Source organism: Siniperca chuatsi, linkage group LG2 (assembly GCF_020085105.1).
Source record: "Siniperca chuatsi isolate FFG_IHB_CAS linkage group LG2, ASM2008510v1, whole genome shotgun sequence".
Lineage (NCBI taxonomy): Eukaryota > Metazoa > Chordata > Actinopteri > Centrarchiformes > Sinipercidae > Siniperca > Siniperca chuatsi.
In genome coordinates this window covers 29,026,425-29,052,621 of record NC_058043.1, presented here as the reverse complement: position 1 = coordinate 29,052,621, position 26,197 = coordinate 29,026,425, and the positions used below count along the sequence as shown (strand labels likewise).

Below are 26,197 nucleotides of genomic sequence, written 5' to 3'. Positions count from 1 at the left end.
TAATCTGCTACACTTAACTTGACAGTACTCATTATTGCACTATTACTTATTACTTATATTATTACATTGTATTATACCGTAATATACTTATCAACCTGTAAATCCACTTTGTACTTTACACTTATTTTAGCTTTTATACTTTATATCCACTTTTGTACTTAATTTATCTTATCTGTATTATAGTGTATTATATTTTGATTTGCACACCTCTAATTTCTTACTAGAAATAATTTCCTCGTTGCAGACTTATTTATTATTATTTCTATTCTATTAGCACTTCTATTCCTGTGTGCATTGACGTGATAGTGAGCAGCTGTAACGAAAGAGTTTCCTCTCGGGGATCAATAAAGTATTTCTGATTCTGATTCTGTAATCTACACCTATAGCTGTCCTTTAAGTTGGCCTGAGGTTTCTTTGCATGTTTTACAGAGTGCCAACCACTCACCAGGTTTAAAATCCCTTCACATCACATTGTAAATAATTACTGTGGTCAGTCATCTGTAATACAAGCAGTTGTAATAACACATTTGGGTATAATTATGAGCTAATGGTTTGTTAGTATGAGGATTAGACTGAATATTGATTATATTAGCTGTGATAAGGAAGAAAGAAATTATTGCTAGTAGATGACATGACAAACTGATATCTAATTTTAAATGAAAAGACCAGTCATAGTAGCACACTGTTGTATTGGTCTAACCCTAATTTCTATACTAGTCATGCAGATTAGACTCTTTTACATCACTGTGGCAGACAGTGGAAATGTCTGGCAAAAAACATGGTTTGGAGAAAAATGTCCACTTAGGTGATTTTATTTTCATTTCTCTCAGCCAGTCTCAATAATCCATGGCAAATACTCAACCAGTATTGAGCATTGTTTTGTCTGCAAAGGAGTGTGTGTTTGTGTATGTGTAAGATAGAGTGAGAGCGTCCACTAGAACTCAATCCCCTCTACAGACAAGGCTGATAGCCATTTACCTACAGAGTGCTGGGTCAGCACATTCAGCCTCTCTTATTTCAAGGCGGCAGGCTGCCAGCTATCCCATGAAAGGAAGAAGGAGAGAATTGAAAGGTGTTTTTGTTTTGGTATGCTGCTGCCTCTCCTTGCTGAGTTCTACTATGTCCAGCTGACTTACTGTCGGCTTTTGTTCGCTGGTGTCCTGCCTGCTACTACTGTGTTAAAGTGGCTGATAGAGATGAGCGTGAATACAAGGTCATGGACTGAGTCAGCATGCAAGTGTGCTCCACCAGGTAGCGCACTTTACTCTGATTCTGCTTGTTGGACACATTTTCATCATGTGTCATAAATGTCTTAAATATTAATTGTGCAATCATGCAAAATTGAATATACCACTTTATAGTGCAATATTAATGAAACTTTTCACACTAACTCCAAATTAGCAAGGCTACCAGTTAAATTTAATGTCTTGCAGATGTAAGTTTTTTAGCTTAGTTTTTTTGAAAACATCCAGGCCATCTTGAAGTGAAATTTGTGACTTGGCTTCGAAAGGCAGAATTGATCAGACACAGTCTCTAAATTCTGATTATTTCCCTCATGCGAAACAGGTCTATTTTTTTCTGTCTGAACATGGATAGCTGTCGATTTTGGCACCCATGGCTGTAAGGATGGGTACCTGAAACCTGGTATTAAATGGGCCCCAGGGCTAAATTATTAATGACTTTAATATTGATAAGCTCCAAACGGTTCCTTTATTGGTACTTTTTAATGTTTTGGTGTTTATTTATTATTATCACACTGCAGCGTTTCCCCTGCTCTCAACTCGAAGATTACTCGAGTTGACGACAACTACGCTTGTTACTGTAAGTACGTGCAATAAAACCTTTGTGAGTAAAAAGCCAATACTTTATCAATACACCTGTTCAACAAACATAAACATGTAAACATGTATAAAGTGATATTTTAATCTGCTCTGTCTGCAGTCTCTGATCCACTGCCGCTATGTTTTACACAAGCATAGCACGCTAGTTTGGCTAATAGCGAATTGTTACAAACAACGGGAGAAAAAGGAAAGCTGTCTGTATGAAGTTTTACGCCGAGAGACATTGTCTTGTTGATTTTGTCCTTTTTCCTTGACTTTTGTGCTTCTACCATGGGTAAGTAAGCTACGTAGTTAAATGGTTTCTTTTTTTGTCTGTTTTAGTTATGTTTTTTGTTGATATACGATCAGGAGTCTGCCCAGGGACCAGATTCTCTATGCCATTTCTGTGTCTGACTTCCTGCCCGATTCGATCTTATCTGTGCAGTTTGACATGGCTTCCGTCAAAAATAGATTTGCCGTGTATTCACTGCGGACCCTCTGGGACTCTAGATCACAAGCATTGTCTAGAATGGCCACGATCAGCTCTGGCGGTCGCGCCCGGAATGCAATGCAGCTGTGCCCAGAGGAATCCAGGATTAACTGTTTAGCTTAGTTTGCCACGTATCTTAACATTTGGAAAACTCTTGTAAACTTAGCTGTGGCTGAGACAAACCAGCCCCTCCTCTCTCTACAAGCGGTACCTGCAGGTAGTGAATTACATCAGCAGCAGAGGAAGGAGGACAGAGGACAGGAGGAAGTACTGATACTAATTGATGTCTGTGTCTTTATTCTTTCTAAACTTCACTCAGTATTTTGATGTCAGGAATATGACATTATTATAGACATTTTAGATTTGTTTCCAATGAGATATTATTGAGTTTATATAGTGCCTTTGCTGTTGTAAACATCACTGTTGCTGCTCTAGGAACAACATTTAGTTATATTTAAAACATTCAATTCTAATCCTGTTCTGAATTTATTATTTTTTTAAATAATATATCTTTTAAAAAACTACTATTTAGTAATAAAAAAGAGCCGATAAGAGTATCAATAACAGTAGTAGTATCGATAAAATCCTAACGATTTTGTACAGTCAAGTTTCATACAGCCTCAACATTCAGGGTTGATTCAAACTGTCTTCAATTCAGTAGTACTTGTGCAGTATCTGTTCAAAATGTGCCTGTTCGGAACCGATTACTTGGCCTCCGGTATTGTTGCTTGCAGCTTTCTCGAGAACCGCTCATCAACAACTTCACACTCGACACTGGCCTTCCTTGGGTCCTAAGCAATACACCTGCCATGACATAGTTGCGTCCCCTAGCAATGCTAAGGTATACGCATCATTTGGGTGCAAAAGCTCACGCGAACATTTTATGGCCTCAATGAAGTCAAAGCCCCATTCATTGTCTATAGATAATCCCCAGATTTTACATACCTCAATAGTGTGACTCGAGGTGATGTTGTTCCCTGGAGCAAGCAGGCACACTGCATCTGGAGTACGATGAGTATCACCAAGATAGGAGATCTCCAAACGCAATGCTGAACGTTCGGAGCGTGTGCCTATTCGGAACACATGCTCGTTCAGACCTGTGATGTTTTGGCTATGTAGTGAGGCTTCCCACGATATTTTGTTCTAAAAGACATGGTGTTGCTTCCAAACAGGAAGTAAAGCCCTGTTTCTGCAGCAATTGGTGTATTGGCATGAGTTTCATATGTAAACTGTAGGATTAACCACCAAAATAAAGCAGGACACCAAAGGGAGTTGAACCCCATCTCAGTAAACTGAGAGTCCAACACCATTGTCTTTTGCTTTTTGTGTGTAAAATGTTAGGAAAACTAAAACCTGCATTACATGTGGTTTGTGGTCAATGTCACGCTATTTTGAGAGACTGAGCTGTAGCCATAAAATTGAAACTATTTTTTGATTTATTAGGAATTTCTGATATTTATGGAATTGTAATGCTTGGTTCTATTCCAGAAAGCAGGTTTAACAAACTCTGAGCCTAACCCTGAACTTTAAGTTGATGAACTCTGAAATTGAAAAATTTTAAGTTTGTTCAATCAACTCTGATTGTTTTCACTCTGAGTTAAGCTTTTGTGTGGTGAATGAAAAAGCCATCAATGGAGCTCCGATACTATGATTCACCGTGGTAACAGGTAAATAAAAGGCAGAGCCTCCATTTTAATCCAGTGGACGTAGAGATATTAATGCACGTATGTGACTGTGCAAATTTGTCTTAAATCATCTCTTAAAGAGCGGGGAAAAGTGTCAATAAGTTAACACAATAAAGTTTTATTCACTGTTGTCCATTAATTTGTCATTTACCAGACTTACATGTCCTTAATGGATGATAAAGTGGTGGAATCTGAATGTGTATTAGGCTGTAGCCTACATTATATTTTAAATATATTTGTTCATCTTTAATCTGACAGGGACAAAACACAGGGGCCAGCAACTGAAGATGAAAAATATAGTTGAAGATTTAAAAAATATATAGATCAAAGACATAGAGATATGATTGGAAGCTCACAATCTGATTGAGTAATGTGTTTGGTGATTTGCACTTGAAAAGATGTCAAGGTTAAAATACAATAGATTTAAAATTTTAGACATCTGTTTGGATCAACAGTATTCAGTGGCTTTATTTCAGCTACTTCAGCAAATGTAGTAAATGTAAACACTGTCACTGAAATGCTGTTAAAACATGTTCAGACTACTCAGCCTATTTAAAAAACTCACTTTCTAACTACATTCTGCAGCTGCACCACGATCCTTCTCACTCAGAAATATAAACATATAATCTCCAATATTATAGGAATTATGTTCCATCAGTGCAACCAATCACATCATAACTGATAGAGATAATTATTCATTGATCCTACGTGTCTAAAGTTTCATACCGAATTTTGAAATACATTTTTTTTTGTACATGTTAAATTTTTTTTAACATGTATAGAACACCTCTATTCATCAGGTAGACCCCTCCATTTGACCTATGACCTTCTGGAAAAGTGCTGCATGGCATCTGGACAACAACCCATTTATTAACTATTTATTAACATTTACAACTGCAGAACTGGGTTTATTACCCATTATAAATGACTAATTAACATATATAGCTGCAGACTTGATGTCTTACTAGAAAGTGAGACACACACGAGCATTTGTTAATGACTGCAATGGATTTTTTACAACCTGGCAGCCCCAAAGTTGTTGTTATTAATGGCTTATACTGTAAATTATCTATGAAGCATTAGTAAATTATTTATTATCCATTTATAAATTCCTTATAAAGGGTGACTCATGAGAGTGTCCTATATTGGAATCCTTTCCATGTTGGCTAGAAAACTAGTAAACATAGTGAGTGCAAGATGCATCAGTACAGTTGGTGCATCGGTTCATGTATTGGATATGGGTTGCGTCCTACAATAAAGATCAACAGCCACCCAAATAATCAGGAAACACTGAAATTTCCCTTTCCTCTAGCATTAGTTGCATTTTTTCCTTGTAGCATTCTTTACTGATGTCACAGCACAGCTGTTCATGTCTTAAGGAGGACACAGAAGTTGCCTTTAAACAGAGGAATGTATTATTCAAGAGGGTGCACACGGGAATAAGGAGGGGAATCATAACCAGCAAAGAAGCTGCTAATCTGAATATCCTCTGATATCTCCTAATAAACAGAAGCAAACATCAGTATGAATATAAAACATCACTGCACACATAAGGGACTTGAACATCGACAAGTCGCATCACGATAAGTAGCTGCTTGTGCTACGGAGTATTCTCGTAGATAATTTAGAAGGTTTGGTGATCAGAGGAATTATGAGTAGTGTGCTTGCGGCACTCAGACCCTCCTCTCCTTCTCAATTATTCATCCACTCAGGTGTATGTAATGCTTTCTGCTATTGATCCGTGAGGGTCTCTCAGGTGACAAAGAGTGCAGGGAAAGAACCGGGCAAGCCCCCCCCAAACACACACACACACATACACACACACACACACATACACACACACACACACACACACACTGATGTTAGTCTCAGGTTTGTGGTGAATTAGAGACAGAGTGCCTACCTAACACCCACCTTCAGGGCAGCCTAATTGAGTGTGATTTTTGGCTTCAGTAGGCACCAACCCAGAACTTGTGTGTTTAAGGCTTTTTTACAGAGCTGCAGCAGAGCCGTGTGTGTGGGGAGTATCTGTCAGTTCTTTAATAATGTTGAACAAGAGCTGAGAGTCCAGAAGTTATCTTTGTTTTATGTAAACCCGAGCTGCAAGTTAAAAAGTTTCTTCAGACTTTTCATCTACTCTCAAGAATTTATAATATTTGGTTTGCCATTTTTGTGTGTGATGTTTGTGTTATCATTTTATAGCTTCTCCTGCCAGTATAAGATCTTGTAACCACCTGGGCAAACCATGGCCAATATTTGTCCAACGACGACCAGTCTTTTACTCATTGGAGCTGTAGGCTTTGCACTGCCTTGCTTGAGGACCTTAAACCTGCATTAATTGATTTTCTTTTTGGCCACTTGGGAGCAGCAGAAACAAGTTGCAAACACAGCACTGATATATTGTCACCTTTTAAGTTGTTAGCAAATAGTTGCTTATTTACGCATTCAGTAGTTACAGAGCAACATTATCATTCATTTGGAGTTGTGTTTCTGGCCACCTGGTGAATGTAAGCCCAATATTCTTTTAGCTCTTCACCAACTCCTGATGGAAATATCTGGCTCTTTAGCCGCTAAATGCTCCACTATGTTCCCCAGCTAGTCTCTAACTGTGTCTGTCTGCCGTTTGGTGCTGAGTAGGTAGTATACAGTAGATTTTTAGAGCTTTTTCTCTGAAAACAGCTGCCTGCTGCTGCAAAAACTATGCTATAAGAGCGGTGAGAGTGAACCAAAATAGTGAAGTTGTGGGCTGGGCAGCTAAACAATGAGCTGAAACTCACTATAAAGCTCCTGAAAGCTGAGGTTAGCTGCAGATTCAGGTGATAATTCTCTGTAGGCTCTTTCTCCTCTTTGTAATCTGCGCTGTCAAATCACACCAAAGATGCTCTGAACTGTCTCTGATCACACAGCGTAAGTGCACTGTAATAACCATCCGTGCAAAACACAGTGCGCTGTATATAGTTATATGGATTAAACGAAGCTTATTGATGATTTTTTTGAAAAAAGATCTTACCTCATCAACTATTAACATTTAATCTAAGTTTGTGATTTTAGATGGTGAAAATAAGCCTGGAGTTTAATTGATTGAAATTAAGCCATTCAAATTGCAATATTGGTCAGAAAAATTGCAATGAGATAAATCCCATAAATTGTCCAGCCCTATCGTATTGTATGCCACACAGTATTTGTGTAAAATGTGTTTACTTATTTTATCTTTAAAGTGTTTTCCTGCACAGTATGACATGTTTTATGTTACGTTATGTATGTTTTATATTCTGTTTTTCTGTGTGTATTTTATTATTGGCTTTCATATTCGACTTGTCACTCGTAGTAAAGCACATCAGGAAGGGGCTGCTTGAAAAGAAGTGCAGACCTCCCCCCACCCCTCCAACACACACATACACACATACACACACACAGACTGATGCAAGTTTCCTGTTCTGCAGCAGCTCTTGGCATGCACTTAGTGGGAGGATAGAAGAGATTTGATGAGCATTCGTGCCTTCATAGAAACACAATGCAGTAGCTGATGTGTGAGTGTGTTTGTGCCTGTGTGTGTAATCTACAATAACAAGGTAATATTAGTCCAGTGTGTAGTGTGATGTGTGTGTTTGTTTGTTTCTGAACAAAGTCAGAATTAAGTTGTTTTACCTTCAGAACCTGGTTGTGCTGTGTTTATATTTTACTGTATGTGTGTGTGTGTTCCCAGTAGGAATGCATGTTCATGGAGGCATTGAGGAGTTTGCTGGGTGTCCCAGTGTGAACAGTGTGAATTCTAGAATAACTTCACATAACTGCATGACTGTGTCAGCCCATGGACTATTTCTCCCTCCGGGTTTACACTTGGAATGTTGTTCATCTCCTCCCGATACTGTGACACAAGTATAGAGCACTACTTCATATGTATAATAACACAAGGCAATGGCAGAGTGAAATATGGTCTGAATAGGACAAGATTATTTGGAAAGAAGCTGTCTGGCACTTGGTCAGAAGTACGTGTTGTGCCTGTCTCAGTGGTGAATGCAGGAAGGAGACTTAAGGCGGCTCTGAAATCCTGCTTAAAGGGATTGGGATCTGAGTTAGAGGGAATTCTGCCTGTTCCGTCTTAACTTGTCACGCTGTAGAGTTTGCTGTGTGAAAGTCTAACACTGCAGATCATAAGCATAAAAAAAGCAGAATCACTTATCTTAAGTAAATGTAAAAGTAAGTAAGTAAACTTATCGTAAATGTCCCACAGCCTGCCCAAAGATGACTCTCTCACTTGGATTTGCTGCAGTTTTTTATTTTATTTGTGAAATCAAGGATGTCTCAGGCTTAAAGCAGAACAAAATAAGATTCAAGTGCCAGCCAGGGTGTTAAGTTTCATTGTTACTGCAATTGAATTTGGGCATAGTGTTGTGGTTCATTTGCAGGGGTTAAATTGGTGCATGAACCTTCTTTCAAGAAGTTTGTTTGAATCATAGATGGTTTGATTTCAATATTTCACCGACCTGAACAATATCAAATGAAAATGTTGAAATTATGTAAGGGTCAGATTCAAAACTCACTAAACATGAAGAAACATTTTGTTCATTCACTAGCATTGGCACATATTGTATTTCCACCCAGCACATTTAAAACAAGATTCCTTGGAGTGTTGTGTGTTATTACTGATTATTAGCTTTAATCCATGATCAAAGTTACTGTGAGATACTGACATTGATAGTTTGACTGTTTTAATATTTTATACATCAGATTGAACTAAATAATTGGACTTTCATTTAGTCAAAAATCACCTTTCGGCTATAGGTAACAAGCTTTTTCAGGAGTTGAATCCTGAATGTCTAGTGTGGGAGATTGTTGCAGTGAGGTTGAACCTGCTATGAGGTCATTGTGGTCGTAAATTTGAAGCTGAGATGTGAAAATCTTAAATCTAGAAACTGCAAGAGCTTGTGTTTAACATGAAGGAGTAAAAATACTTCTTCACTGTCATAACAACAGCACTGTTGTGTGTTCTACCTTTCCTGGTGCCCTCCATGAGCCACACGTCTCTTGTACTGCACACATTTTACACTGTCCTGATGAATACCTCTTTAATGTGCAAGCTGAAAACTATAAGGGGTCAATTTCCTAGATTTTCCTTTAACATAATTAGTTGGAATGCTGATTTGGCGTTGTTATTATAATCTTTATAATCTCTACCTATGTTCTTCTACGAAAATTCTAAGAAAATTCTTTATTTATTGAAATGCAATTAATTATTATTATTATTATTATTATTATTCTATATGATTCAATTTTTCCAAATGAATCACATTTTTGAGGGCCTAAGTGCTTGAAAAGTTGTGAAACTTTGCACACTCATCAGGATTGGTGAAAAATGTTATATTTTATGGGTTTTAGAAATGGGTGGGGTAAAATGGCTCTATAGCGACCCCTTAAAATTTTCAAAAATTCATCTCCTTTTTGCGGTTTCATCCACATGTACGAAATTTGGTAGGCACATGTAAGATGCCAAGATGAACAAAAACGTATCTTGGAGCCATACCCTAAACCCAAAAGGAAGTCAGCCATTTTGAATTGAATGCGAGTTTTTGCAATATTGCTATTGATGTTTTATGCTTTTTTCAGTCCTTTTCTGAGTTTATAATGGGTGTGTACTGGGCGAGCTAGAGTGGATGCCATCATCACTGGAGTCCAGTGTGCTGGCCTGGCCACCCACTGCAGATGAACTACTGCAATATACACATTAATGCAGCAGTACTATAAATCTGAAAACATCATATATAATAGTAAAACACTGACAGATACCATTTTACTGCACAATGAGTACTTTTACATTTCATACTTTAAGTAAATTTTGCTGATAATACTTACATACTTTTACTAAAGTAAAGTTCTGAATGCAAGAAGCCTGCACTTACTTATAGTGGAGTATTTTCACAGTGTGGTATTAGTACTTTTACTTAAGTAGATGATCTCACTACTTCTTCCACCACTGTTAGCTAGCTATCTAGCAAGTAAGGTGATTTGACGATAATATACTCCTTATATATATTATTTATATATCCATATTATCAATGTAGTGACAGGAAAGATTTCCAGTTGTAAAAAATGTACATATCAGATGTAAAATCTTCTTTCTGTATCTTGCTGACTGATTGATATTTGAAATATGTAAGTAGCAGTTAAAAGTAAACAATAAGTAGTTAAATTGGCAACGGAAGAGTTAGTAAGTAGCAGCACTGGGCTGCTGTTCATGCCAATTTGTAAATACTTATGATTTATGTAGATTGTGTTATATTTTAGATTTTTCAACTTTATGGTTTGTTTTGATTGTACTTTCATTACAAAGATATTGCAAAAAAGCAATCCAGCGGGGTCACTTTTGATGAGATGGAGATTGATAAGATGGACGACGATGATGATCAGTGAAACAGCGTTTTGATGACTTTTGCTTTAGTATTATTAGATTGCTATCTATGTCAGTTAGAGTGATTGCCATCTGCTTCATAACTTTGTAACTGACATAAGAGAATAAACTAGTTTCATTTGGCTATTGCAGGTGTTGGGATCACTGCTACTCCACAGATGAATTTGTTCATTTGTGTGACTTTAACTGAACTTTTATTATGAACCTGAGCCATTGAATTCAGTTTCCCACAATCCTCCAGGAATTCACACCTGTATGTGAACTCTGCCCATGGACCCAGAATGCAGCTACCATTGGCCAGTGTGACTTTTGATCTGTGATGTCACTAGGTCAATAAAAGGGTCAGCTGCCCCTTGTTCTCTTTCTTTTCTCCTGGCCTCTTCAAGGCAGATGGACAGCTGCTAGCTGTCTTCCAATGTGACCTGTTAACCAGCAGACACACCAAACTCTCTGATCTTACAGCAGCGCTGCAAGAGCCTGCTAGATCCCTGCAATAAGTTTAGCTAGCACCAGTGGCTACGACGCTGGCTACGACGCTGGCTACGACGCTGGCTACGACGCTGGCTACGACGCTGGCTATGACGCTGGCTACGACGCTGGCTACAACTCTGGCTAACATTTAAGTAACAGAGAGCGCCGAGCTAACTCTGAGGAAAAGAACAGACGGAGTAACCAGCTTCCTCCATCTGCATAAATGAACACTGCACAGCATGAGACTGCATTGGAGCATAAATATTGATGGTAATTCTGGTTATAGTTATTCATTTAATTATTAATTAGAGTTCTAAATTGATAGTTTAGTATATTTTTGAGAGTAAATGCCACACCTTACTCTCATTCTGTCTCTTGCTTAGCGTCTCCACTGGGGTGTTTCCCAGCACATGTAAAAATCCCCCCTCTCCCCACGGGCATGGTCTGTCTTCCTCTTTTAATGATGTTCCTTCATATGATGGACTTGTCCCTCCTGTCAGAATTAACTATAGTATAGTAACCAAAAAAAAATTTACTCTACCCCCCACTGGCAGAAAAGTGAATGTAGATAACTTAATCTACATCCCTCTAAACCCTCTCCCTTCTGCTCTCCCAAGCATACCTTTAAGGTCTTTAAACAACAAATCCTTTTTATGCAACAATTTTATTGCATCTAATGATACTGATATATTTTGTATTTTTTGAAACATGGTTAAAAGCAGAGGAATACAGTGCCTTGAATGACACAACCACTCCAGCCTTTTCTTGCTCAGAAATCTTGGTTGTCTGGCCTAGGTGGGGGGAGTCGCTGTTGTCTACAGAGGCAATTTGTTTCTATAAGCCTGTATCCTGTGGGGAATATTCCTCCTTCGAAAGCCTAATATTTTGTGTTAACGAACATCAGCCGATTGTATTCTTAGTTTATTGCCCCTCTAAACCTAATGGCATTTTTATCTTTGAATTCTCAGACCTGCTGTCTCTGCTTCCACCTAATTATGACCAGGTTTGTATTATTGGTGATTTTAACATTCATATATGTTGTCCTAGTGATGCACTCGCAGGGGAATTTCATAACCTCTTTCAGTCTTTTAATATGGGCCATATTCTGGATCTTGTTCTATCATATGGCCTGAAAATCGATAACACAGAACTTATTAATGTCTGTGTATCTGATCATAGTAGTGTTATGTTTAATTTGTATTATTCTCCGCCGCCTAAAGTTAAATTGGCTCCCATCCTCTCTCGCATCATCAACTCAACAACAGCTAATAAATTTTCAAATGCATTTTTGTCCCTCTCTTCTGACCTGCCTCTCGTCCATGATACTGACCTTCTTAAGTCCTTTAGCGATGTCTGCCTGACAACACTGGACTCATTGGAGTTGCCCCAATCAGAACCAGAACCAAATCAATTTCAGAAGTTCTCCAGTGGTTCAACAACCACACCCACTCCCTGAAGAGAGAGGTATGCAAAGCAGAGCACAAATGGAAGGCCTACAAACTCCATGTTTATTACGAGTACATGAAGGACCTAATGAAGAAATACAAGGCTGCAGTTAATAATGCACGACCAACTTAATTTTCCACTTTAATCTCTTAGAATGCCCAAAACTCAAAAGTACTGTTTAAAACACTTGACTGGATTGTTGGTACCCTCTCCCCCCCAATATTAATTTGCTTGCAACACCTGCGAGCAGTTTAAAAAAAATGTTCAGAAAATCAGATCCCAGACTAATAGCAGCCGGACCCATAATTTACCTGTCCCAGAGCCTTTAACCCATAGATCATTTAAAGTCTCATCCTTCAGTTCCTTTACATCAGTGTCTCTTTCCAAACTCAATGATATGGTTAAACACATGAAGTCATCTGCTTGCCCCTTGGATGTGGTCCCTACCAGACTACTGACGGAAACTATGCCTACTGTTGGCAGTTTATCTATTGTAAATAGTCCGGCTATCAATTGTCATTGTCTGTCCCTGCTTGTTTTAAAACTGCTCTGGTCGAACCTCTCCTTAAAATTCCCAATTTAGACCCCTCCACTCTGAATAACTACAGACCTGTTTCAAAACTCTCATTTTTATCCAAGAACCTAGAAAAAGCTGTATTCAAACAATTAGTAGCACACTTAACAGATAATTATTTATTCGAACTATTCCAGTCTGTTCGATCCCTTCCCAGTACTGAGACTGCTCTTCTCAAAGTCTGTAATGATCTTCTGTTGGCTGAAGATGCTGGTGAGTGCTCTATTCTAGTTCTTTTGGACCTTAGCACTGCTTTCGACACAGTTGATCATAACATGTTCATCGACAGACTGGAAAAGTGGGCAGGAATCACTGATGTGGCCTTAAACTGGTTCAGGTCCTACCTATCTAATAGATGTTTCTCTGTGACTATGGCTGGCTCAGTGTCATCCCCCACGAACATGCTCTATGGTGTCCCCCTGGATTCAATTGTGGGTCCCATTCTATTCTCCATCTAGATGCTCCGCAAATATAATGTCCAGTTTCACTGTTACGCCGATGACACACAGCTCTATATGGGAACCAGTCAAACATAGCAACCCTCCACAAGTGCCTTGCTGAAATAAAACACTGGATGTCACAGAACTTCCTCCAACTAAACCTTACAAAATCTGACGTCATTGTACTTTGCCCCCCCCCACCAACAGAATTCAAATTATGGTAAACTTAGGTGAACTAGCAACTTATGCAAAGCCCTCAGCCAGAAATCTTGGTGTAGTTTTTGATCAGGACTTGTGTTTCGAACCCCATGTAAAGATAGTTGTTCAGTCATGTTTTTATCATTTGAGAAATATAACTAAGGTTAAGCCTTTTATTTCACACACAGATATGGAGAAACTCATTCATGCTTTTATCTCCTCCCGCCTCGACTACTGTAACACCCTATATTCGCAGACTGAGATCCTCTGGTAGGGCATTGCAAGCCATTCCAAGGTGTAGGCTGAAAACCAAAGGAGACAGGGTCTTTGCTTTCAGAGGCTCTACACTCTGGAACGATCTGCCAGAGAAGATCAGGCTTTATCTCACTTCTTAAAATACATTGTTATTTTTTTAAAAAAAAGCTTTTATTGTGTGATGCCTATTCTTATTTGATATTTTATTTTGATTTGTTTGTGTGTTTTATATTGATTGTTGTAAAACACTTTGTTACCTGTATTGAAAATTTTAAATTTACAAGTTACAAAAGAATGGGAACCTATTTCTCCTGCTAGACACCATGGCAACCTTTGATCTCAGGGGACACACACAGCTTATTGAGATGAGCTAATTAGGTTAGTTTGACACACACACAAGATACTCTGAAGTGCATTCACATTTTTTATAATGGGAGAAATCTTCAAATCCTAATCCTTAATTCACAATTCAAATCTCTTCACAGATACGACCTATAGTTTTTGAATGATGGTGTCTTCTTTGAGTGGAACTTTTACAGTTTTCTGTCTCTTTCTGTCTCAGTGACTCAGCACTTTGAGTTACACACAGCTGAAGATGATTTACTCCATCAGTTCTTTCCTCTGTTCTTATTGGTGGATTGATGTTGAGCTATTTTTGGCAGTTGATTCCTCTGACCTTTTTAACGGTCAATAAATTCAAACTTTTTAAAAATTTAAAGCGTTATTCAACACATTTTTACAATGTTAATAAATGGAGCAATCTTCAAATCCTCTTCCTTTTGCATACTTTCAGCTACAGAAGTTTTTTTTTAAATCTTTTACAGTTTTTGAATTATCACAGTTAATGTTTTATGCTTTTTTCAGTCCTTTTCTGAGTTTATAATGGGTGTGTATTCTTTTCAGGCAATACATTTTGCCTCTCAGCTCTTTATGGTAATGCTCTTTTTGTTCCAAAGGGTTTAGCAATGCAGTTCATCTGTCTGAAATTAATACAAAGCATTTCTTCTTTCAGCCTTTTCAGAAAACTCATTTCAACTTCCAGCTTTGACAGTATTACAGGTAAGCTTCCAGCCTTTCTAGCAATGTATTTCAGCTTTAGCTTCTTTGGCTAATGCAGTTCCAGGTTGTTCAGCATTGCAGTGCAATGCTTAATTAATTTCAGATTTCTGCATTTTCACGAATGCTTTGCAAGTATGTCTTCTTCCGTACACTTATCTGTGGACTAATACTTCTCCATACTTTCGGCCACAGAAGCCATTCAAATGTCAAAATGTTCAACTCTTTAAGGACATTCATGCTTCTTTTCCACCTTTTTCTATGTTTTTATGCTTTTTTAAACATTTTTAAGCTTTTTTCAAGAACTTATTACAGTAGAGATGATTGCAGCTTTGAAAGTATTACATCTAAGCTTCAAGCTCTTATAGCAATGTATTTCAGCTTTAAGCATTTTTAGGTAATTCAGATCAGTTTCCAACCAGTTTTACATTTCAACTTCCAGGTTTTTCAGCAGTGCAATGCATTTAAACTTTCAGCCTTTTCAGGTAACTTCCAGCATTGACAGTATTACAATTTAGCATCCAGCTTTTTTTAGCGATGTATTTCAGTTCTTAGCCACTTTAGTTAATGCAGGTCAGCTTCCAGGTTGTTAAGCAGTGCAATTCAATGCATTTGAGTTTGTAAGAGTTTTCAGGCATTTCATTTCAGACTTCTGAATTTTCAGCAGTGTTTTGCAAATTAATTTCAGCTTTCAGCATTCCCACGCATTTTTTGCAGGTAATGCAATTCTTTTAGTGAAGTTTTAAGACTTCTACAAGACAAAAAGACTTGAAACTTCAGTACAATGTGCTGTCTGTTTGTCTTGATGTAAATCCGTTAGTTATAATAAGGTTTTCTATAGACATTTAGACTTTATTAGAGTATTTATTCAGGCACTTACAACTAAGTGACTACTTTGAGAAGGCTGAAAACAAAGCAGCCCGAGTCTTCCTCTAACCAGGCTGCATATTTGCAGAAGAAAATAAATGGGTTTTAGAGTCCATCTCATCTTCAATTTGGTCATCAGTGGTTATCAATGGTGAAACAAAAAGAGATGCAAGGCAGCATCTTAATGAGAAGTGGAAGAGTCTCCTGGCCCCCCTTATATAAAGTGCCTATTGTTTTGCACCTCAGAGGCCAGAGAAAATCCCAGAATGTAGAGTTAAGTCAGCTATTAAACACAACAGAACCACGTCTGCTCTATCCCTGCAGCAACAAAAAATTAATTGAATGACCATTTTGCTAATTGATTAATTGTTTAAGTTATTCATCAAGCAAAATACCAAACATTTGCTGCTTGACTGTTTCTCAAACGAGGATTTTCAGATTTTCTTGTCTTCTCTTTCCTGTCAAAAACTAAATGAATTGACTATAATACTTGCACCCTTAAAGTAGGATTAGCAGCTAATAGCCACATAATTTAACAAACCCTATTGCTTCCTTTGAAATAATGTCTTCAAATTATTTCTGTGCAGTGTCTTCTACATTTGTTCATATTGATTATGATTCCTAAATGTAAAAATACATCTTTAAAGATCACTTTTTAAAAAAAAATGTAAGAAGCATGTCATTTAAAATTAAGTCAAAAGGAAGGAAATCCTTCCTATTCTCTGAGTGGGTTTCTGTGTAACCTTGTGACATAAATGCTCAGCCCCCACTGGCAGATTGTGCCACAGATGTTGAACAGTGCTGCAGGATACCCAGAACCCACTCTCTGTGTTGCTTTTTAAGGGCAAGCAGCAGAGGACACTTTGAAGAGGACAGATCGATGAGTGTGCTTTGGCAAATCTCATACCACAGAGAGCATACCTTTGTAACAAAGTCACACACATACCCAGGTACACTAAAATAATCACTTTTTGCTCTTTTTTTGTAAAGCATGTTTATCTGTGTATAACTTCATCTAGTGGTTCCTATGGATAGAGTTAAGATGTGTAGATTGCTGAACAACACATATGGTTCTGGATAATATTTGATTAGAGTCTAGATTTAGCTTCTCTTTTTGACGTGTCCTGAGTTACTCTTATACAGTAGAATGCTTTAGATGGTAGTGCGCTTTCATTTTGGGGAGCTGCTTCTTGTTTAAGTGGCTTTTGCAGTGTTGGCAACAGTGAAGTAGTACTGATTAAAATTAGGTAAAGCATCATGAGACTAAAACAACCACCGATAGAAAAAGTTTGAAATTGAGGGCTGGAGGTTGTTATACTGTAAATTGCATCAGTTTGACGCGGATTAGTATTTTACCAATTTGTATTAAATTTGAGAATGAGGTAACTGTAATTTATCAATACAATATTCACGTCCTGCCTGTACACCGCATCACTGTTAAAAAAAATTCTATTTGGGGGTTCCCAATGCCCACGGCACGGGGTGGTTTGTATATCTTCGAGAGTCCACAGAATCTCTCTTTGACCGAAGCTCTCCGAAGTGGGCTGGAATCGCAGAAGATAAATTTTGGTGAGTAGTGTTATGGCAATGTTGTAATCCCACTTTGGCGAGGAATGAGACAAAAATCTCGTACAGTATTGTTATACTTTTAATGCTCAGAGCATGGTACACAAGACAAAGGTTAGTTTGTAACATGCACCCTGAACACATGACTTTGTACTCAAGACAAAGAGCTCATGAGCCAAAGGTTAGGATCTTGTGATGACATCCAGGTGGGCAACAATGCCTTGTTTTAGGCAATCAGACCAGTGTTGATTCAGTCAAAGGTTACATTGTACAGGATTTCGCATTATCAAACATAAGGGAAGTTAACATGATTACATCAGTCAAAGATTACATTGCATGATTACATTGCGTGAACCAAACGTAACAAACATTGTCATCTTTGTGTGCCTGCCGTCTCATCGTCTTACTTTTTCCAACTTTTAGCTTTTCTTTTTCTTCAAAACTTGAGTAAACTTTTGTGTAAGTGTAATTTAAACTACACTCTTTACGAAAATGAGAGTAGAGAGTGTTTTGGTATTTTTTTGAAGCCGAGCAGCATGACACCCAGGACAACTGATGTCCCCACTGAGTTCTGGAGGAGGACACACCGAGGATGCAGAGTTGAAATGAAGCAGCGAGGGAAGAGAGAGGGGTCCAGACAAAAGAGACTTAAGAACAAGAGGTTTAAGCAGTGTCTACCTTCTCTCGTCATGGGCAACATGAGATCACTGGCGAATAAAATGAATGAGCTAACAGCGTTAGCCTGGAGTCAGAGAGTGTAGTTTGATGTGCTTCTCAGAGACATGGCTACACCAGGATATCCCGGACCATAACGTTTCCATCGATGGCTTTCAGACTGTTCGGGCTGACAGTGATCACACCGGGAGCGGTAAGCGGAAAGGCAGCGGGCTTGCTGTGCTGGTCAACATCAGATGGTGTAACCCTGGTCACGTTACTATCAAGCAGAGTATCTGTAGCCCAGACTGTAGTCCTGAACTGTTAGCTGTGGGACTCTGGCCATGTTATTTGCCACATGAATTCTCACATGCCCTTGTTGTGGCTGTCTACATCCCCCCATCTGCTAACCCGGCATCGGCGTGCAATAGCATTCATGCCGCCATAGCACAACTCCAGACTCAACACCCGAGTGCACTCATATTAATCGCGGGTGATTTCAACCATGTCAGTGTTTCAACAACACTAATTTCACCCAGTATGTGAGTTGTCCTAGGACACTGGACCTGCTGTTTGCTACTGTTAAGAATGCATACAGCTCTCCCCCCCCTTGGGTGGGTCAGACCACAACCTGGTTCACCTCAAACCCTGCTATGTGCCTCTGGTTAAAAGGCAGCCTGCAACCACAAGGATAGTGAGGAGATGGTCAGAGGAGGCCTATGAGACACTTCAGGGATGTTTTGAGGTGACAAACTGGGATGCACTCTGTGAGCCTCATGGAGAAGACATTGACGGGCTTACTGAGGACACTGGCTACATTAACTTCTGTGTGGACTGCAATGTCCCAACTAAAAGGATCCATTGTTATCCAAATAATAAACCGTGGGTAACAAAGGACATCAAAGACATCCTGAATGCCAAGAGGAGGGCCTTTACCGATGGTAATAGGGAGGAGGTGAGGGCAATCCAGGCTGACCTGAAGGTGAAGATCAGGGAGGCCAAGGAGAAGTACAGGAGGAAGCTGGAGTGGAAACTCCAGCAGAACAACATGAGAGAGGTCTGGAGCTGCATGAAGAGCATCACTGGCTTCAGACCGACTGGCAGCAGAGGAGTTGAAGGCAGCTTGGACAGGGCCAACCAACTTTATCTGTTCTTTAACAGATTCAACATACCGGATCCTGCTCATCCCCCCTCTAACTCAGCTGCTGTCTGCCCTCAGACTCCTCTGAGTCCACTGCTCCCCCCTCCTCCATCTTCCTGGGAGAGTCCTACTCCCCCCTCAACCGGCTCTCAGGCTAACGGCCCTCTCCAGACTGACGACTCCCCTCTTCCCCCGCCTGTAACCTCTGCTGTGTACCTGACTGCTGACCAGGTGAGAGGACAGCTGATGAAACTCCACTCAAACAAGGCTGCAGGCCCCGATGGCATTTGCCCCGGGGTGCTAAAAGCCTGTGCCCCCCAGCTGTGTGGAGTCCTTCAACATGTCTTCAACCTGAGCCTGAGTCTTCAAAGGGTCCCTGTTCTGTGGAAGACATCTTGCCTTGTTCCTGTGCCGAAGACTCCGCGTCCCAGTGGCTCCAAGGTCCCACATAATGAAGACCCCGGAGAGACTGGTGCTGGAACAGCTGCGGCCCATGGTCAGACCCCTCCTGGACCTCTTTCAGTTCGCCTACCAGCCCCGGCTGGGAGTTGAGGATGCCATCACCTTTCTGCTGAACCGCATTTCCATCCACCTGGACAAGCCGGCAAGCATGGTTTTTTGACTTCTCCAGTGCTTTCAACACTATCCGGCCAACCCTGCTGGGTGAGAAGCTGGCAGCGATGCAGGTGGATGCCCCCCTTGTGTCCTGGATTATTGACTACCTGACTGGCAGACCACAGTATGTGTGTCTGCAGTATTGTGTGTCAGACAGCATGGTCAGCAACACTGGCGCCCCTCAGGGGACTGCCCTCTCTCCCTTCCTCTTTACCATCTACACTACAGACTTCAGCTACCACACAGAGTCCTGCCACCATCAGAAGTTTTCTGATGACTCTGCTGTGGTGGGAAGTATCAGCGGGGGTGATGAGACTGAGTACAGGGCTGCGGTGGGTAACTTTGTCTCATGGTGTGAGCAGAACCATCTGCAGCTCAATGCGACAAAGTCTAAGGAGCTGGCTGTAGACCTATGAAGGGCCAAGGCACCAGTGATCCCGGTTTCTATCCAGGGGGTCAGTGTGGACATTGTAGAGGACTACAAGTACCTGGGAGTACACATGGACAATAAACTGGACAGGGCTAAGAACACTCAAGCGCTTTACAGGATGGGCCAGAGCCGTCTCTATTTTCTGAGGAGGCTGAGGTCCTTCAACATCTGCCGGACAATGCTGAGGATGTTTTATGAGTCTGTGGTGGCCAGTGCTATCCTGTATGCTGTTGCATGCTGGGGCAGCAGGTTGAGGGTAGCGGACGCTAACAGACTCAACAAACTGATCCGTAAGGCCAGTGACATCATCCCCCCCAAAATGCACCACAGAGCGCCACAGGAAGTCATTCCTGCCTGTGGCCATCAAACTCTTTAACTCCTCCCTCTAAGTGTTAGTCTATATGACCCTAAGTCACTAAACTGGATATTGGATCATTTATATCACTGCAATACTTGAAATAATTGTGCAATATTGTCTGTTTATTACTCCTGTGCAATATACTCTGTTTTCAGTATATATACATATAAAATATATATATATTTTCAGTAAATTCCCTATTTATTGATGTTTATTCATACTTCTATTACTGCTGTGCAATATCCACTGTCTCATAATCATCTTAATAAGCTACACTTAACTTGACAGTACTCATTATTGCACTATTACTTATTACTTATATTATTACATTGTATTATACCTTTATATTATATACACTTATCAACCTCTAAATCCACTTTGGTACTTACACTTATTTTAGTTTTTATACTTATATCTTTTAACTTTTATACTTATATTATAGCGTAATATATTTTGATTTGCTTAGTACGCCTATTCCTTCGATTCTCAAGTGTGCATTGACGTGATAGTGAGCAGCTGTAATGAAAGAGTTTCCCCTCGGGGATCAATAAAGTATTTCTGATTCTGATCTACGCTATTTTCTTTCCTCTCTCCCCTTTTCCCAGCCAATGTATGGTGTCTAAGAAAACAAGGGGCATATTTATCTATAATTTTGAAGATTGTGATTGTTAGCTATCGAGCTAGCTAGCTAGCATAATTCACCACAGTGAAGCAGATGAGCCCTCTCGATAAGTCAACTTTTGTCAACTAGCCAGCCAAAAGGCTTAAACCGATCACTGTAAGCACTTCTAAAATGATGTAAATGTCACTGAATGGGAAATAAATTTGTTGACTAGAAAGTATAGTAGACCTACAAGTAGAAAGCAGTACATAATATTGCTGATGAGAGCGAATCATCTACAGTCATTCTGTTAGAAGGCCGGGTCCAAACTGGTTGTTTACTAATGCACATAAAACGATGTTCATCACAGTAACTGAGTGCCAAATACTTAGGTAGATGGCGAACAAGTACAATAAGACTGTCGCTTAATGGGCTCACTATGGTCATTTTTGTCCTCTAAGGTCCTAAGAGTAAGTGAGGCATGATGGTTAAATACTATGACTGTATTAAAAATGTTAATTTTCTATAACCTGTGAATCCATAACATGCGAGTGATCTACCGTATGCAGTTTATTGGCCCAGAGTAGTGGAAAAAAAATCAATAATACAACAAAAGTAGTTAGTAACATACTTATCGTGTAATGTTTTGAACACACTTGATGCACCTGATGCAACTCACCAGCCCGTACTGTTGGATCAGGGCTTGAGCATCAGCCGATTCAGGTGTGCTAGAGCACAGACAACTGGAAAATGGGCAGGTAGGGGTGCCTGGAGGTCTGGAGTTGGGAACCCAGGGTCTAGGCTATAGGCTAAATATTAAATAATATTTAATAAAAATATATAATTATTTATCTAGCAAGTTTTGTCTTTAAGATTTTTGGGTGTATCTATAGTGATAATAATGGTCCAAAACAGACCTAATGATCCCCCCCCCCCCCCCAACTGCTGCACAGCACCTAAGCCATCTAAAAACCTAGGGAAAACCCTGCTATTCGTATATTATAGGTGTTTAAAGTAAAGTTGTAATCCCTGAGATATTTGAGTCCTGGTTGATTTGGCAACACCTGTGGTTACCGTGGTAACAGCAATGGCGTTTTAAAACTACAGAAAACACTTCCAGAGCAGCTACTTTGTCAGAAATGCAACAGGAGCAGCTGGTGTATCTGTGTACAGTGCAGCCAAACAAACACATTATTTAATAAAGAAGGTAGAAGAAAAGAGATAAAATTACAAACAGTAACACTGGATTACATGCTACATCATTGTTCTGTGAATCCATTGTGCTTAGTAGGCAATCTGAATCCAGTGTAGGAATGGCAGACTCTGCCACTATCAATAAAAACTGCTATATAGTGAAATAATTACTGAATGTAAATTTGTTGAATGGGTATTACAGAAAAATGCTGACCATACATAGTATCAATCAAAAATGGGGTTTGATTTCATGAAAATCTTAAAGATGATAACTTTAAACAAAAAAAGATAGGAATGACTTAATAACCACCACAGCTGAGCGTTCAGTGCAGAACAGGTGGAGGGTGGAGATGTTGTTGTTATGGCTGGTGCCTCACTAGAGGTAAATGTAGCCCACTGCAAACTCTAAATATCTTATCTTTAGATTGCAGTCACAGCCTGTAGTGATTTCACAGTTCACTGAACATCACGTTCAAATTTGATTTTAATGAACTCCCTGTTTCCTGTTTGTTTGCTTTTATGAAATATTCAGATATTGTGTTGTCATTTGCTGTTATTGCTTATTTTCTTCTTATTTTCTTTTTAGTCATCTATTTTGTTTCAATCATTTATTTTTAGTGAACTGATTCAGTGCAGCTCCACAGTCACATCTGTGGTACGCTCACTCTTTGTCTGCTGACATTTAGATTTCTGTGGGGGGAAAAAGAATATCAAATGCCTTTCACACATTTATGCTTTTACACATTTTTTAGATACAGTTCCTGATTCATTTATCCATCTAATTTTTAAATTTAAAAATAACTGAATATAAGGACCCCTGTATGCCTTGTGGTACACTGTAAAGCCTTATGTAAACCCTCAAAAAGTGATTGAACTTTTTGCTCTTTGTAAAGTAAATACAGGAATGTCTAGCAGCTTCATTCCTGGTTGGTTTTATTACATAATGTAAGTCATAGAAAACAAACAGTTTTGAGTTCTGAATTTATGCCCTTTACTGTGTCTGTGTGTGAGAGGAAAAACTACATTCAATATGACCAGTTGACAACAGAGCACCTACCACCTAGAGAACACCTTATCAATACAACCTTAATATAAATGCAAGGCATACTGAAGCTAATATTAGATCCTGAATGATGATTTTTTAAAGCTAGTCTCAACCTCAGCACATGATAATTACATGTCACTGTGGAAGCTTCCACTGTTATTACAGAGCACTGTTGCTGGGTTGCACCTGCTGAGATCTATGCAGCTTTATCTGCATGCTGTAATGGAGCTGTTAGCAGATAACACACTAACTGCTTATTATTCCAGGCTCAGATCACAAAGGGCATTGTGTGTGTGTGAGAGAGAGAGAGAGAGAGAGAGAGAGAGAGAGACCTTGTGGGTTCATCTGCAGTCACGATCACAAACCACCATCTGTTTTAAATGTAAAGCGGGATGCCTTTTTGCTTGTTTGAGTGGCATGGCAAAGGTGCTGTTTGGTGAAGGGTCTTCCGGTTATGAAGAAAACCTCCTTGATCACAGAGACATTAATTAGTCCAAGGGACGGGATCCTTACTTTCACAGCTCAGCTTTCCTGCAGAGTGCTGCAGCTCGCCACATAGAATACCATATGGTGTGGCCTTGTGCCACCTTCTCCCATGTGCACTGGGGAACGAGCTTCAAATGGGCCATGGCAGGCACAGTGGGTGGTGCTGCAGGCTCTGTTGCCATAGTGTTTTGTGAAATAATCTCTTGGTTGTGGATCAGTCTGGCAATTTGTTACAGAGACACCGCACACGTTGTCTCCTCTTCCTTCGTTCCTGTGTGTCCTCTCCTCACAGCGTTGTGGCACTGCAGTATTTTGCTTGCATGTGGAAGAGCCTTAGATAGCCATGCCACAGCTTCATTCTCTGCATCCTGGCATGGAGAATGTGAATCGGCCCCTTTTTTTGGAGTGTGCACAGCTCTACCTTGGATGATGTTAAAGCTTAGGCCTGGGGTGTGTGTGTGCGTTCGTGGAGAAAAGGTGTGGAAGAACATAGGCAAGCAAACAAACACTTACACACTGACTCATGCACTTCAGCCGCTGCCTCTTTGTGTGGCGACCAGCCATGCTGATGCACAGGCCCACAGTCAACAGCGGCTGAGTGCTGCTCTAGCTAGCTGGGCAGCAGCAGGATGTGTTCAGCTGGCAGAGACTGCTGCCGCTGGGAGCTAGCAGGAGGCCCATTTTTGTCAAAATTTCATGCAACCCTCTTAAGTTTTCTGAATTGTTCCCATCTGAGCACACTGTAGTGTCGATCTGATGAGTTTTTTATGAACTTCTGCTGCAATTAACATTTATAGTGCTGAAGTCCAAAGATGAAAACAGCAGCTTTTATCTTATACTTTTACTATGAATCACCAAAGTTACCAAAGGTTCCAATCAGATGGTAAGTGGTAAATGGAATGTACTTGTATAGCGCCTTTCTAGTCTTCCGACCACTCACTTCGGACACTTCACACACTACATATCACATTCACCCCATTCACACAAATTCATACACTGATGCTAACTGCTCATCAGTTCAAGGAAGCTAACTAATCATTCACACACACTCTCACATCGAGGGCTCAGCCCTCAGGAGAAATTTGGGGTCTTGCCCAACACTTCAACATGTGGGCTGGGGAAAGCCGGGATCGAACCTCCGACCTTCCGTTCTACCACCAAGCCACAGCCGCAGATAAGAGGAATTCAATTTCTCTGTGAAAAATAGTTATAATTTTCGGTAGTATGGTGTAGTTTTACCAAATTCCAAAAAATTCACGCTGTGTTGGAAACATACATAAAAGTAAATTAGACATCATTCAGACATTATTCAAACATTAGGCCAACATGTCAAATTGTCATCACATCAAGGTACATGTCTGATAGGGGCTTAAATGGTGGCCTGTGTTGTCAACAAATACTTCTGCAATCACTGTCTGCTTTCAAATTGATTGCAAGGCAGTTGATTTATTTCTGTATAAAAATGAACATAGTGACAAAGTACAGTAAACAGTGCGAGTGAGAAGAAAAGCTAGATGCTTGTAAACATATCACAGTTGACGAAAAAAAACTGCAAAAAAAAATTAATAAATATGAAATTTATACATAAGAAACATTTATTAAAATAGACCTAATGCAGAAAGTGAAATGAAATTGAGTGTGTGTGTGTTGGTGCATTTCTTCAAAGGGAAGGGGAAAATGAGAGTGAGACTAACTGTGTGTGTCGTGCTGAGGCAAAACTTCAAGCAGTTTGGGTCATCAGACGAGTCCTGTTTGAAATGTTGAGAGATGTGGATTTATTGACATCTTGATTTAAACTGCAGCACATTCAAGCTCTCCTCATCTAATGGAGAACAAACAGCATCTTGTCTGGGAATCTGGTGAGTTTTAGGACTCTGGAGTATCTTGTATTTTAGGTTTGAACTTGTGAACTGAATAGAAAGTATGCTTTAAAGTGGTAAGGTAAGGGACTTTAAGTCTTAAGTTTAACCAGTTTGCCTGCTGACAGTCGCTAGGCTAATAAATATGACCAAGTGATATATTAATATTGTCAGCATCTTAACAATGCTTATTTTTTTGTGATCAAATTACCTTTAACCCTGCGACACTAAACACTACAAATGTTTGTGAGTACATTTTCATTCAGGTGCTAAAATGAGCAACATTAAGTGCAACATTATTGAAACCATACTGACCTGTTTGCTGTTTTTTGTCATCAGCACTTTACTAAAGCCAAAAAACAGCTGAAATTGTGGTAAATGGTAAATGGTAAATAGACTGAATCATAGATTATAGTTGTGGAGAATCTGGTTTGGGATGTGCAACCATTGTGACAGTCTCTCATGAACTGGAGCACAGCGGAGGCTTCACGCTGAGAGAGTTACACACTGGCCTTTGAGAATGTGACACGACTGTTT

The 26,197-nt window shown here is 39.6% G+C and overlaps 1 protein-coding gene across 14 annotated transcripts in view; it reads left to right on the top strand.

The window, feature by feature from the left end:
- Positions 1-26,197, top strand: part of LOC122869477 (protein 4.1-like) — a 107,236-nt gene that overhangs the window by 19,590 nt on the left and 61,449 nt on the right. For 12 of the 14 annotated variants that reach the window (XM_044182587.1, XM_044182624.1, XM_044182595.1 and 9 more), the window contains exon 2: positions 14,801-14,847. The exons of 1 other annotated variant lie outside the window; for it this stretch is intronic. The gene's annotated coding sequence lies outside the window, so the exon portion shown is untranslated. Of the gene's footprint in view, positions 1-14,800; positions 14,848-16,554; positions 16,662-26,197 lie in introns of all 14 variants that reach the window. One more of the 14 variants, XM_044182562.1, reaches the window with a different exon arrangement.